The sequence below is a fragment of the Mandrillus leucophaeus genome, unplaced genomic scaffold (assembly GCF_000951045.1).
Source record: "Mandrillus leucophaeus isolate KB7577 unplaced genomic scaffold, Mleu.le_1.0 Scaffold394, whole genome shotgun sequence".
NCBI lineage: Eukaryota > Metazoa > Chordata > Mammalia > Primates > Cercopithecidae > Mandrillus > Mandrillus leucophaeus.
The window spans coordinates 2709911-2721341 of record NW_012104187.1 but is presented as its reverse complement, the minus strand read 5'-3'; positions in this window follow the sequence as shown (position 1 = coordinate 2721341).

The window sequence follows — 11431 nt, the reverse complement described above, 5'->3', positions numbered from 1 at the left end:
TGGAGTGCAGTGGCATGATCTCAGCTCACTGCAACCTCTGCCTCCTGGGTTCAAGTGATTCTCCTGCCTCAGCCTCCCGAGTAGCTGGGATTACAGGCCCCTGCCACCACTCCAGCTAATTTTTGTATTCTTAGTAGAGATAGGGTTTCGCCATGTTGGCCAGGCTTGTCTGGAACTCCTGACCTCAGGTGATCCGCCCACCTCAGCCTCCCAATGTGCTGGGACTACAGGTGTGAGCCACCATGCTTGAGCTACCTGTCTCTTTGTTAGCCATTTCCATGATTTTTTTTCTGATTTTTCAGTTTTTATGGAATATTTGACTTCACTTTGCTAGGACTGTTTCTTGTGCTAAAAGCAGTGATCCCCCCAGAGTAATTGTCTGAACTTCTACTGTAAATTTCCAAGTTCCAAAATAATGCCTGAATATGTTTGGGGCCCTTGTGTTTGATCCACTGCCTTTCCTATTGTCTTATATGAATCAATTGCTTTTTTAATGTTTGATTTTATATCATTGTAAATTTGAATGGTACAGCTTTTCTCCCCAAATAGCCTTTTTTTCTTTTTGTTTATATAGTCTATTCAGACCATATTATCTACAGCCACAGTGATATATTGAAAATGAAATCAGCATCGCTCTGTGAGAAAAGCAAAAGAAAAACAAATATATTACAAAGGATAAGAGTGTTGTGATTAGGTGAATTCATGTTGACAAATTCTCACAGAATTTGGAATTTAAAGCTACTTGGTTTTCCTGCAAACTTGGGTTTCTGTTTGGACTCAAGGAAAGTTGTGATTTTGTATCAGGAATAGTTTATTTGATTTTTCCTTCATTGTTAGGGTAGAAGTGACTCTTTCCAGCTTTCCACATTCTAGGTGGATGAAGCAATGACAGATCGACCTCTGGGTGTCCCAGGAGGCTGTCTGGAATCGATGAGCTTCTCGGCCCTTTGGCTCCTGTTGACTTTGGCCAATGGGAATCACTAAGGCAGGGAGGAGGGAAGAGGCAAGTGACAATCTGTAGATCCGTCTCAGTCTCTGCTTCTCAAGGCTCTTTCTGTCTCAAGGTTCAAATAAACATTTCTCCACCTGCCACTTCAGGTCTTTGGGCAATAATGGTGCCTTGTTGCTTCTAGACCTGATTTAATTATCTGTTGTGATTTTCCTGAACCCTCCTTACACATTTATAAATAGTCCCTTCATTAAAGTCTCCTTAAAATACCCGGTTTGCATGTGCCATCTGTTTTCTGCTGGGATCCTGTCAGAGACAAGAGTTGGACTTTATTTGCCAAAATACTAATGTCTTTTCAGCTGCAAAAATGATTAATGTCATTGTAAAAAAAAAAAAAAAAAGTCAAATAATTACAGAATTTTTTAAAGTATAAGTAATCTTAAGTCCCATGGCCTCAGAATAAATATTCTTAATATTTTGGTATACATTTTAAAAAACTCTCTCTATATACCTATATATAATTTTTATAAATTGAATCCCATTATATATTCTTTTTATGGTATACTTTTTTCCCATTTAACATTATATTATGGATTTTTTTCATGTCAACAAGTTATAGACCAATCTCATCATATTTAATGGCTACATAGTACTTCATTAATTGGATGTGTCACAGTTATTTAGTGAATCTCATATTAATGGAAATTAACAGAGCATATATTATATTGATAGTGGATATCATATTGAGTAATATTCAACTGGAGAATAATATAATATTCTGATAAACATCTTCCTATATGTAGTTTTATAAAAGTTATTTGCCTATTTCCTTTTTAACTCTTTAAGATAAATCTCTGGAAATGAAATTGCCATATAAAAGTGTGACAGTCAAATGCCCTCCAAAAATAGGGTTACTGGATAAACTTTCACTTTACATCCAGCTAAATAATAAATAATAAATAGCAATTAAAATTTTAGTATAAATATGTCCAGTATAATACTTTGAAAAGTATTTGTTGTTTATCTGAAATTCAAATTTAGCTGCGTGTCTTGTATTTTTATCTGCTAACTCTGGCAACCCTACTCCAAAAAGCAAGAAACAACTTGTACTGTTTATATACACCTTCACCAACTTTGGGCATTTCAATTATTTTAATCTTTGCCAATCTGATAAAAGAATCTCATTGTAGTTTGTACCTCTTTAATTACTAGTAAGAATGAATATCAGGTGAGTTTGATCATATGTGAATTCTATCTCAAATAACAGTTATTAAACATGATTGAATTGAATATGATTAACCCAATCAAAAGCTGAAAAAAAAAGATTGAAGATCTTTTCACATACTTAGCAACCATATTCTATTTTGAATTTATGGCTCATTCTTCCTGGCTTATTTTTCTAATGGGCATACATTTAAAATTTTTGACTTTTTAGATCTTTTTCAATGTAATAAACCTCTGTTATCTAAGTTGCAAATATTTTACCTCTGCTCTTATACTTCAATAGCACAGAAGTTTAAACTTTTTTTAATTAGTCAAATCCATCAGTCTTTTTACTGGTGATTTGAAGTTATAAAAACCTTTTTATAATATTCTGTGATTATAATAACCGTTTTCTTTTAGCATTGTTTTTTAAATTTTACTTTTAAAGTTTACATTCTAGTCCCACCTGACCTGCAGTTCCTGGCACATATGCTGATGTAGCACATACAACTGACTACTTAACGCCTCCTCCTCAGTTTCTGATGGGTATCTCAGAGCTCACTTGGCCAAATCTGAATAATTTGTGTCCCTTCCTCTACGAATCTTCGGTTTCTTCAGTCTTCCTGTCCTTAAGAGATGGCACTGCTGTTTCTGCAGCTACTTGAGCCAAAAACCTATCCTTACTCCTCCCTTTCCCTTACCTCCAACATTCAGTCCAACAGCAAGGTCTGTCACTTCTACCTCCAAAACACATCCCAGATTCATCCACACTGCTAATGCCTCCCAAACCTAGGCTGACAGCGTCTCTTTCCTGGACTGCTGTAACAGTCTTGTCACTGTGATCACTGTTCCACTTCCTCCCTGCCACCCCCACAATCCATTCTTTCTATAGCAGTCAGGGAGGTTTTAAAAAACTGCACACCCAAATTACATAACTCCCCTGCTTGAATCTCTATCATCACTTAGGAAATAAAATCTACAGTCCTCACTGCAGTCTTCAAGTCTCCACAATGCCCAGTGCCACTAAAGCCTCTCAGACCCCAGGCCTTCTCCTTTCCCTCTGGCTCCAGTGTTCTTCAAATACCTGCTTTGGGGCCCTCTGCTACTTTTCCTGCCTAAATCTTCACAAGGCTGGCTGCTTCTTTCCATCTCAGTGAAAATATCACCTGCTCGCCTGGCGTTCCCTGACCTACCTCTCTAAGGCAGCCTCCGTTATTCCTCCTTCTCTTCCATTTTATTAAGTAATGCCCCTCACCATTAGCCAACATTTAAAAAAAAGTTATGTTGTCAGAAAGTAAATGAAATGAAAAGACCTCATGAAGCAGTGGGACCCCGTGGGAGGGCTTTAAATACAGGCTGCCATGAGGAGATGGGCCAGGGGTCAGCCTGCAGCTCTCAAGGCCAAGGTTAAGTTCTGTGCCTCATAGCTAACTCAAAGCAGGCATTCCTCATCGAAGTCTAATTTTGCCTATTAGAAAAATGCTCAAAAAGAGCTGACTGCTGACTCCCTTGGAATGGGGACAGATGGGAAAGGTAGGGTGGTGCACATAAGACCCAACGGGGAGGAAGCTCTGCATTTCCTCCGTCTTTTTTGCATCAAACTTAGAAGGAAAAAAAAATCCTATAAATATATATCTTCTCTTCTGAATTTCCTGCCTGCCTGTAGCCAGCTCTCAGCAAGAGAAGCCAGCTTCTCTTAACCTCAGTGCATAAGGCCAATAGGCTGACAGCTGGATCTCAATATTTACATTCTGTTATCACATCTGTTGAGGAACCCCAGGCCTCAGTAGCCAAACTGAATTATTCCGGTTTTATCTCCCTACTACTAGGTTCTGAAAACATACGTCCTCTTTTTGAAAGCACAGGTTTTGTGAAGGTCAACATCTGCCCCCTAGCCCGACCCCCCAAAATGCTTTAAAGCTTTCTCAGCCCAAGAGTTAACCCTTGCCTACCTAGATCCACTGCCGTTCAGTGTATTTGAAGTGTACACTGATTGACACGACATGTTGGAAGCCAACAGTAAAACAATCTGCCATCCGTAAGGCACATCTCCAACATGTCAGTAAACAAGGAGAACAGACGTTAAGTGAACATGAGCATGAGTCAGCTGTCAGCAACTGCAAAGGGAAGACACCTTGAAGTCTGGAGGCCTGTCTGTGACTTAGATTTTGTAAGAAAGGAAGTGACAAGGGAAACTTTAAGATAGGCGGCTGACCACCCAGTGGAGAGAGAGTGCTCCAGCTGCAGTCCACAAACCATGAGAAAGTTGCCTGATACACACTTTCATTGGGGGCACAGGGGAGGGGAACTCTTCACAACTGTAATCTCAGCACTTTAAGAGGCCGAGGCAGAAGCATTGCTTGAACCCAGGAGTTCAGGACCAGCCTGGTCAACATAGGGAGAACCCATCTCTATGGAAAATTACAAAAAATTGGTCGGGTGTAGTGGTGCATGCCTGTAGTCTCAGCTACTTGGGAGGCTGAGGCAGGAGGATGTCTTAAGCCTAGGAGGCGGAGGCTGCAGTGAGCCATAATTGCACCACTGCACTCCAGCCTGGGCCACAGAACGAGACCCTGCCTCAAACAAAACAAACAAACGAAAAACTTTATGACAAATATTCTTGGCTGAATATTGCCCACAGTAACAAATGCTGGACAGCTTAAATGATTTGTTGTGTTCTGGAGTCATACTTTTTCCTTCCTTTACTTTCCTTTTTCTTCTCCTATTCATATCTTCATAAGATATGCATAGACGCAGTGTAGCCCCAATCCAGACCTATTTCAAGTGGCTCATGTTCTGCATTGTATAGGGATTGGTTTACACAGAGACAATGCTTAGCAGGCAGCCTTGCTAAAGAATTTGCCTGCCAGGCGTGGTGGCTCATGCTTATAATCCCAGCACTTTGGGAGGCTGAGGCAGGAGGATGGCTGAGCCCAAGAGATCGAGACCAGCTTGGGCAACATAGTGAGACCCTGTTTGTACAAAAAAAGAAAGAAAAAATTAGCCAGGCACGGTGGCTCATGCCTGCAGTCCCAGTTACTCTGGAGGCTGAGGTAGGAGGATGGGTTGATTCTGAAAGGTCAAGGCTGCAGTGAGCCATGATCACACTGCTGCACTCCAGCATGAGCAACAGAGCAAGACCCCATTTCAAAAAAGAAGAGAAGGAGAAGTTCTGTCTCTGTCAAATAATGTCAGCATTTATATGTCTGTTTTACAAAACGTGAAGATGGAAAGAAACATCTTTGGTTTTTCAGTTTGGTCTCTCAACGTAGTTTCTCCTTCACACACGCCAGGCATCATTTCAAGCATGTTTCCTCCACATTCACTCTCCCTCGATCCCATGTTCAAGGTTACCACGATCAGCCGCTGGGGTCAGAGTGGAACTTGTTCAGAGGCTGATTCACAGAGCCTGTGGACCCGTGCTCCCTCACATGCTGGGTCAGCAGCCAACAAGCGGGTTTATTTGTCCATGCTCACAAAAGGGAGGGGCAGAAAAGCTCTTCAAGTTTCACTTGGCGGCATGAGGGCCAGAGCAACTTCCTTGTTAGTCCAGAGTAATTGAGAAGGTACCACATTTCTAACTACCAGTTAGCGCTTTTCTTTATTTTCTAATTTTTATTTATTCATTCATTTATTTCTGAGGCAGGGTCTCGCTCTGTCACCCAGGCGAGAGTGCAGTGGCGCCATGGAGTTTGAACACACTTTGATACAAACTTTTGCCGTATTTTGAGCTGCAGCAGCAATTAATTGTATTCTGCATCTTAAACATGGACCTTAAGGGACACTTAAGGGAACTTTTTAAGGGTCATATTAGGGTTTTGCAGAACTCCTTTGTTTAGGGAATTCTCGATCTTGTGAGAGTCATAGTGGGAATGCTGCTGAAAATTTCCAATCCTCATGTTCTCAGCCTCCTAAGCAGCTGGGGGCAGGAATGTGGCCTAAGCTTACCTGACTGAATCTCCCCATGCATGAATCAAGTGCGAGGGACATAAGGCCAAGGCAGCCCAGCCGGCATGAGGGGACAGCATGGGCCTGGCTGTGTTGGCCGTGGGGCACTGAAGGGCACCCAGGGGACATGGGGAGGATGCCCATTGACCCCACAGCCTGGTTCTTTGCAGTATTTAGGTTGGTCCCTGCTGCTTCCTATCATCCCTGGCTCCTGCTCATTCCCCAAAGCTAGAGCTCCAGCATCCCCTGCAATCATTTGAGCTTTCCAGTATCATGTCAATACTTTCCATAAATTGTCCAGGGTCACAGGCCAGGGAAGTAAAAGAACATTATTTACAGGGCAGGGCTCCAAAGCTGGTATATCCCTGGGAAGTGTCTTGGCATAAACGCTAGTTGGATCTCAAGGCCCTGCCTTCACCCACAAATTCTCTTCTTCACCAGCATTTTGCATCTGCCTAAAAAGGCAGATGATCACCTCAATTCTTTTTGGTAACAGCCTAAATCAAAAACAACATCATTAAAATGAAACAACACAAAACTAAGCACCAATGTTCAGTTACTCCTCCTACCTCCCAAAATGGTGAGCTCAGATTTGTGGGGTGTTTAAGAGATGGGTTCTTGTTTATTTTTATTTTTAAAATAGAGACAGGGTCTTGCTCTATTGTCCCAGGCTGGCTTCTAACTCCTGACCTCAAGCAATCCTCCTACCTCAGCCTCCCAAAGTGTTGGGATTACAGGCATAACCCACCACACCCGGCCAAGAGATAGGTTCTTGACGCTCAAACTGTCATTTCATTTCCCCTGACTCTCTCACCAGTATAGCTTTAGTGGTTTTAAATGTCCTAACTTATAAATAACATAGATAATATATATTTAGGTATTTTGTCACTTTTACTTTTAGGCCAACTCTCTGCAAGCTGTTGCCTCTTTTCTCAATAGCTAATTTTAATTATAATAAAGATTTTTTGAAGCCATGTCCTAAGCACTTTGTATTTTCAAGAGGGTTAAGAAGCTGCAGTGCTCATACACCTAGCAAATGGAGGAGGCAGGGTCTGAGAAAGGTTTAATCAGGGTTCTCCACTTGCCTGTAGACTCATAGACTGGTTCTGCACGAAACGTGTCACGTGCCTATTTTTTTAAGTCTGAAGGAGGTCTTTTGTAACCGGGCAGGCACAGATGCTACCAGTGTGAATTATATCCTTTGGTTCTCTGTAGAGATGAACAAGCACTTGCTTTGTCCGATGTTCAAACTCAAGTTTCTCTAAATATGACCTTTATTTTCAGTGGTGTTTTACTCTGCTTTTCAAAACAATAATTGTTTGAATGGGAAATTAATTAAGGTAACAACTTCCTCCCCTAGCAAAGTCTCCAGAAGATCCCTGTGAGCTCCTAGGAGAGCTTATACCCATGTCCAGCTAATGATCTCACTTCCATTATGCTCTTTTTGTCTCCTACTCCAGCCTTCTTCTGCTGGGCAGTGACTATTGGCCAGTGCTGTCCCCTCGGGGGGGGCCCCGCTGCCCTGGGTGTGGACATGTAATCTGCCTGCTGAAACTGCTGCCGTCAGGTAGGGCCCCTTCAGCACTTACTTGCCTTTCCTTTCAGTTTTCTACATTTTCTACATATGAAACTCTCCATCTGGAATGTTTAAAAATTACAATAATAGAAACTAGAAGGAAAAGTTGATTCATATACTCTTGATTAAATTTAAATATGCTATTTATGTTTTTAAAATCTTAAGTGTTTGGAATTGCTCTGCCTCTCAGAAATGAAGTATGACCTTTTTTGTTCTTCTTGTTTCTTTTTTCCTCTCCTCTCCTCTCCTGTTCTTTTCTTTTCTTTGAGACAGGGTCTCACTGTCTCTCCCAGGCTGCAGTGCAATGGTGTCATCTCGGCTCACTGCAACCTCTGCCTCCCAGGCTCAAGCAATTCTCCTGCTTCAGTCTTCTGAGTAGCTGGGATTACAGGCGTGCACCACCATGCCCAGCTAATTTTTGTAGTTTTAGTAGACACAGGGTTTCACCATATTGGCCAGGCTGGTATTGAACACCTGACCTCAAATGCTGCACCCACCTCGGCCTCCCAAAGTGCTGGGATTATAGGTGTGAGTCACCGCGCGCAGCCTTTTTTTTTTTTTTTTCTTTTTTTGAGGCAGCTTTTAGCAGTTTACTTTGTTATACTAAAAAACTAAACTTTTTTTTAGTTGACACATAGTAGTGCACATATTTACAGAGTACATAGTGATGATGGGGTACAAACAATGTATATGAGATCATGGTAATTAGCATACCCATCATTGTAAACACTTACCATTTCTTTCTTTCTTTTTTTTTTTTTTCCCATGAGACAGGGTAACTTTTTCACCCAGGCGAGAATGCAATGGTGTGATCTCAGCTCACTGCAGCCTCAATCTCCTGGGCTCAAGCAGTTCTCTCACCTCAGCCTCCTGAGTAGCTAGGACCACAGGTGTGCACCACCATGCCTGGATAATTTTTTTATAGAGACAGGGTTTCACCATGTTGCCCAGGCTGGTCTCAAACTCCTGAGCTCAAGTGATCCTCCCACCTTGGGCTCCTGAAGTGCCAGGATTACACGTGTGAGCCACCCACTGAGAGACGAAGTCAGCTGGACTTCCTGGGTCGAGTGGGGACTTGGAGAACTTTTCTGTCTTACAAGGGGATTGTAAAATGCACTAATCAGTGCTCTGTAGCTAGCAAGAGGTTTGTAAAATGCACCAATCAGCACTCTGTAAAATGGACCAATCAGCGTTCTGTAAAATGGACCAATCAGCAGGGTTCTAAAAGTAACCAATCACAGGGAGGATTGAGAAAAGGGCATTCTGATAGGATAGAAATAGGACATAGGAGGGGACAAATAAAAGAATAAAAGTTCACCACCCCAGCTAGCAGCGGCAACCTTCTTGGGTCCCCTTCCATGCTGCGGAAGCTTTGTTCTTTCACTCTTCATAATAAATCTTGCTGCTGCTCACTCTTTGGGTTTGTGCCACCTTTAAGAGCTATAACACTCACTACCAACGTCCACGGCTTCATTCTTGAAGTCAGCAAGACCACAAACCCACCAGAAGGAACCAACTCTGGACACATCTTGGGGGCTTGTCTGGGATATCGCCATGTGGTGAGTACCACAGGACCCCTTTCACTTGTTATTCTGTCCTATTTTTCCTTGTAATTTGGGGGCTAACCACCAGGCACCTGCCGGCCAGTTAAAAGCCACTAGTGCAGCTGCCGGACTAAAGACATGGGTGTCAGGCTTTCTGGGAAAGGGCTAACAACCCCTGACTCTTCGGAGTTGTGAGCGTTGGTTTGCCTAGAACCAAGTTCCACTTTTCCTGTACTTCTGGGCTGAGCCGAGGGTCAACAGAGAGGAAAGCCTTTCAGCACCAGGGTCCTGACAAAAAGTTGGTTGACCCTGCAGCCATGAGCGGAACTCTCAAAGTCATGTTGCCCAAGCGAGACTTGCCCATCTATCCTATCTATCCTGACCCTTGCCTCCTGGGTCCTAACACCTGCCAGACAAACTTCCTCCTGCCTCTCTTCTCCGAGGCTAGTCCCGCTTCTAAAAACCACTCCCTGTCTCTGGTGCTTTTCTAGTTTCTCCTATAAGAATGATTTCTAGTAAAAATTTCAGGACTCTGTTCCTTTCTTTTGGCACCCAGGCTTACCAATCAGAAAGACATAATTTTTGCCCAAAGTCCCATCGGAGGGGGGACTATCTGGAATACCATCTATCCTTTTAGGATCCCTCCTCAGACAAGCAGGCCTAACAAAGGCTATTCCTGAAGCTAAAATATGGGGAGCCTCAGAAATTATATCCTTTCTATTCATATGATGAGAAGTGAGGAGAAAAGACGTCACTCTTCCAACCCTAGAGATCCCTTCCTTCCCTCAAGGTATGGCCCTCCGCTCCATTTTGAGGCATAACATCTTTATAGGACAAGGGTAAGGTGCCAATACCAACAGGAGAAAACATTTAGGACTCTAACAGATATTTGAGAATGTGTTGGTAAGGGCTACTAAATCCATTTTTCTCAGTCCTCTTTGTGGTCTAAGAGGAAAGGAAAGAGTGCAGGTTTTCGAGAATGCGTTGGTAAGGGCCACTAAATCCGACCTTCCTTGGTCCTCTTTGCAGTCTAGGAGGAAAACTAGTGTTTCTGCTGCTGTGTCAGTGAGCACAACTATTCCGATCAGCAGGGTCCAGGGACTGTTGCAAGTTCTTGGGTCGGGGGGAGACAAACAAACCAAAACTGCATGCAGTGTTTTCTTTCAGATGGGAAACACTCAGGCATCAACAGGCTCACCCTTGAAATGCATCCTAAGCCACTGGGACCAATTTGACCCAGAAACCCTGAAAAAGAGGTGTCTCATTTTTTTCTGCACTTTGGACTAGCTCCAATATTCTCTCTCTGATGGGGAAAAATGGCCACCTGAGGGAAGTCTACAATACAATACTATCCTGCATCTTGACCTTTTCTGTAAGAGGGAAGGTAAATGGAGTGAAATACCTTATGTCCAAGCTTTCTTTTCATTGAAGGAGAATCCACAACTATGCAAAGCCTGCAAATTTACATTCCACAAGAGGACCTCTCAGCTTACCCCCATATCCTAGCCTCCCTACAACTCCTCTTCCTATTAATGATGAGCCTCCTCTAATCTCCCTCACTCAGAAGGAAACAAGCAAAGAAATCTCTAAGGGACCACAAAAACCCCTGGGCTATCAGTTATGTCCCCTTCAAGCTGTAGGGGGAGGGGAATTTGGCCAACCCAGGTACATGTCCCCTTCTCCCTCTCTGATTTAACACAGATCAAGGTAGACATGCCTCGGGGGTGGCTTCCCCAGGGGAAGTTTTCAGATGATCCTCATAGGTACACAGATGTCCTACAGAGTCTAGGGCAAACCTTCAACCTCACTTGGAGAGATGGCATGCTATTGTTAGATCAAACCCTGGCCTTTAATGAAAAGAATGCGGCTTTGGCTGCAGCCCAAGAATTTGGAGATACCTGGTATCTTAGTCAAGTAAATGATAGAATGACAGCCAAAGAAAGGGACAAATTCCCTACCGGTAAGCAAGCCGTCCCCAGTATGGATTCCCACTGGGACCTCAACTCAGATCATGGGGACTGGAGTCATAAACATCTGCTAACCTGTGTTCTAGAAGGACTAAGGAGAATTAGGAAAAATCCCATGAGTTATTAAATGATGTCCACCATAACTCAGGGAAAGGAAGAAAATCCTACCACCTTCCTCAAGCGGTTACAGGAGGCCTTAAGAAAATATACTCCCGTCACCTGACTCACTCGAGGGTCAATTAAT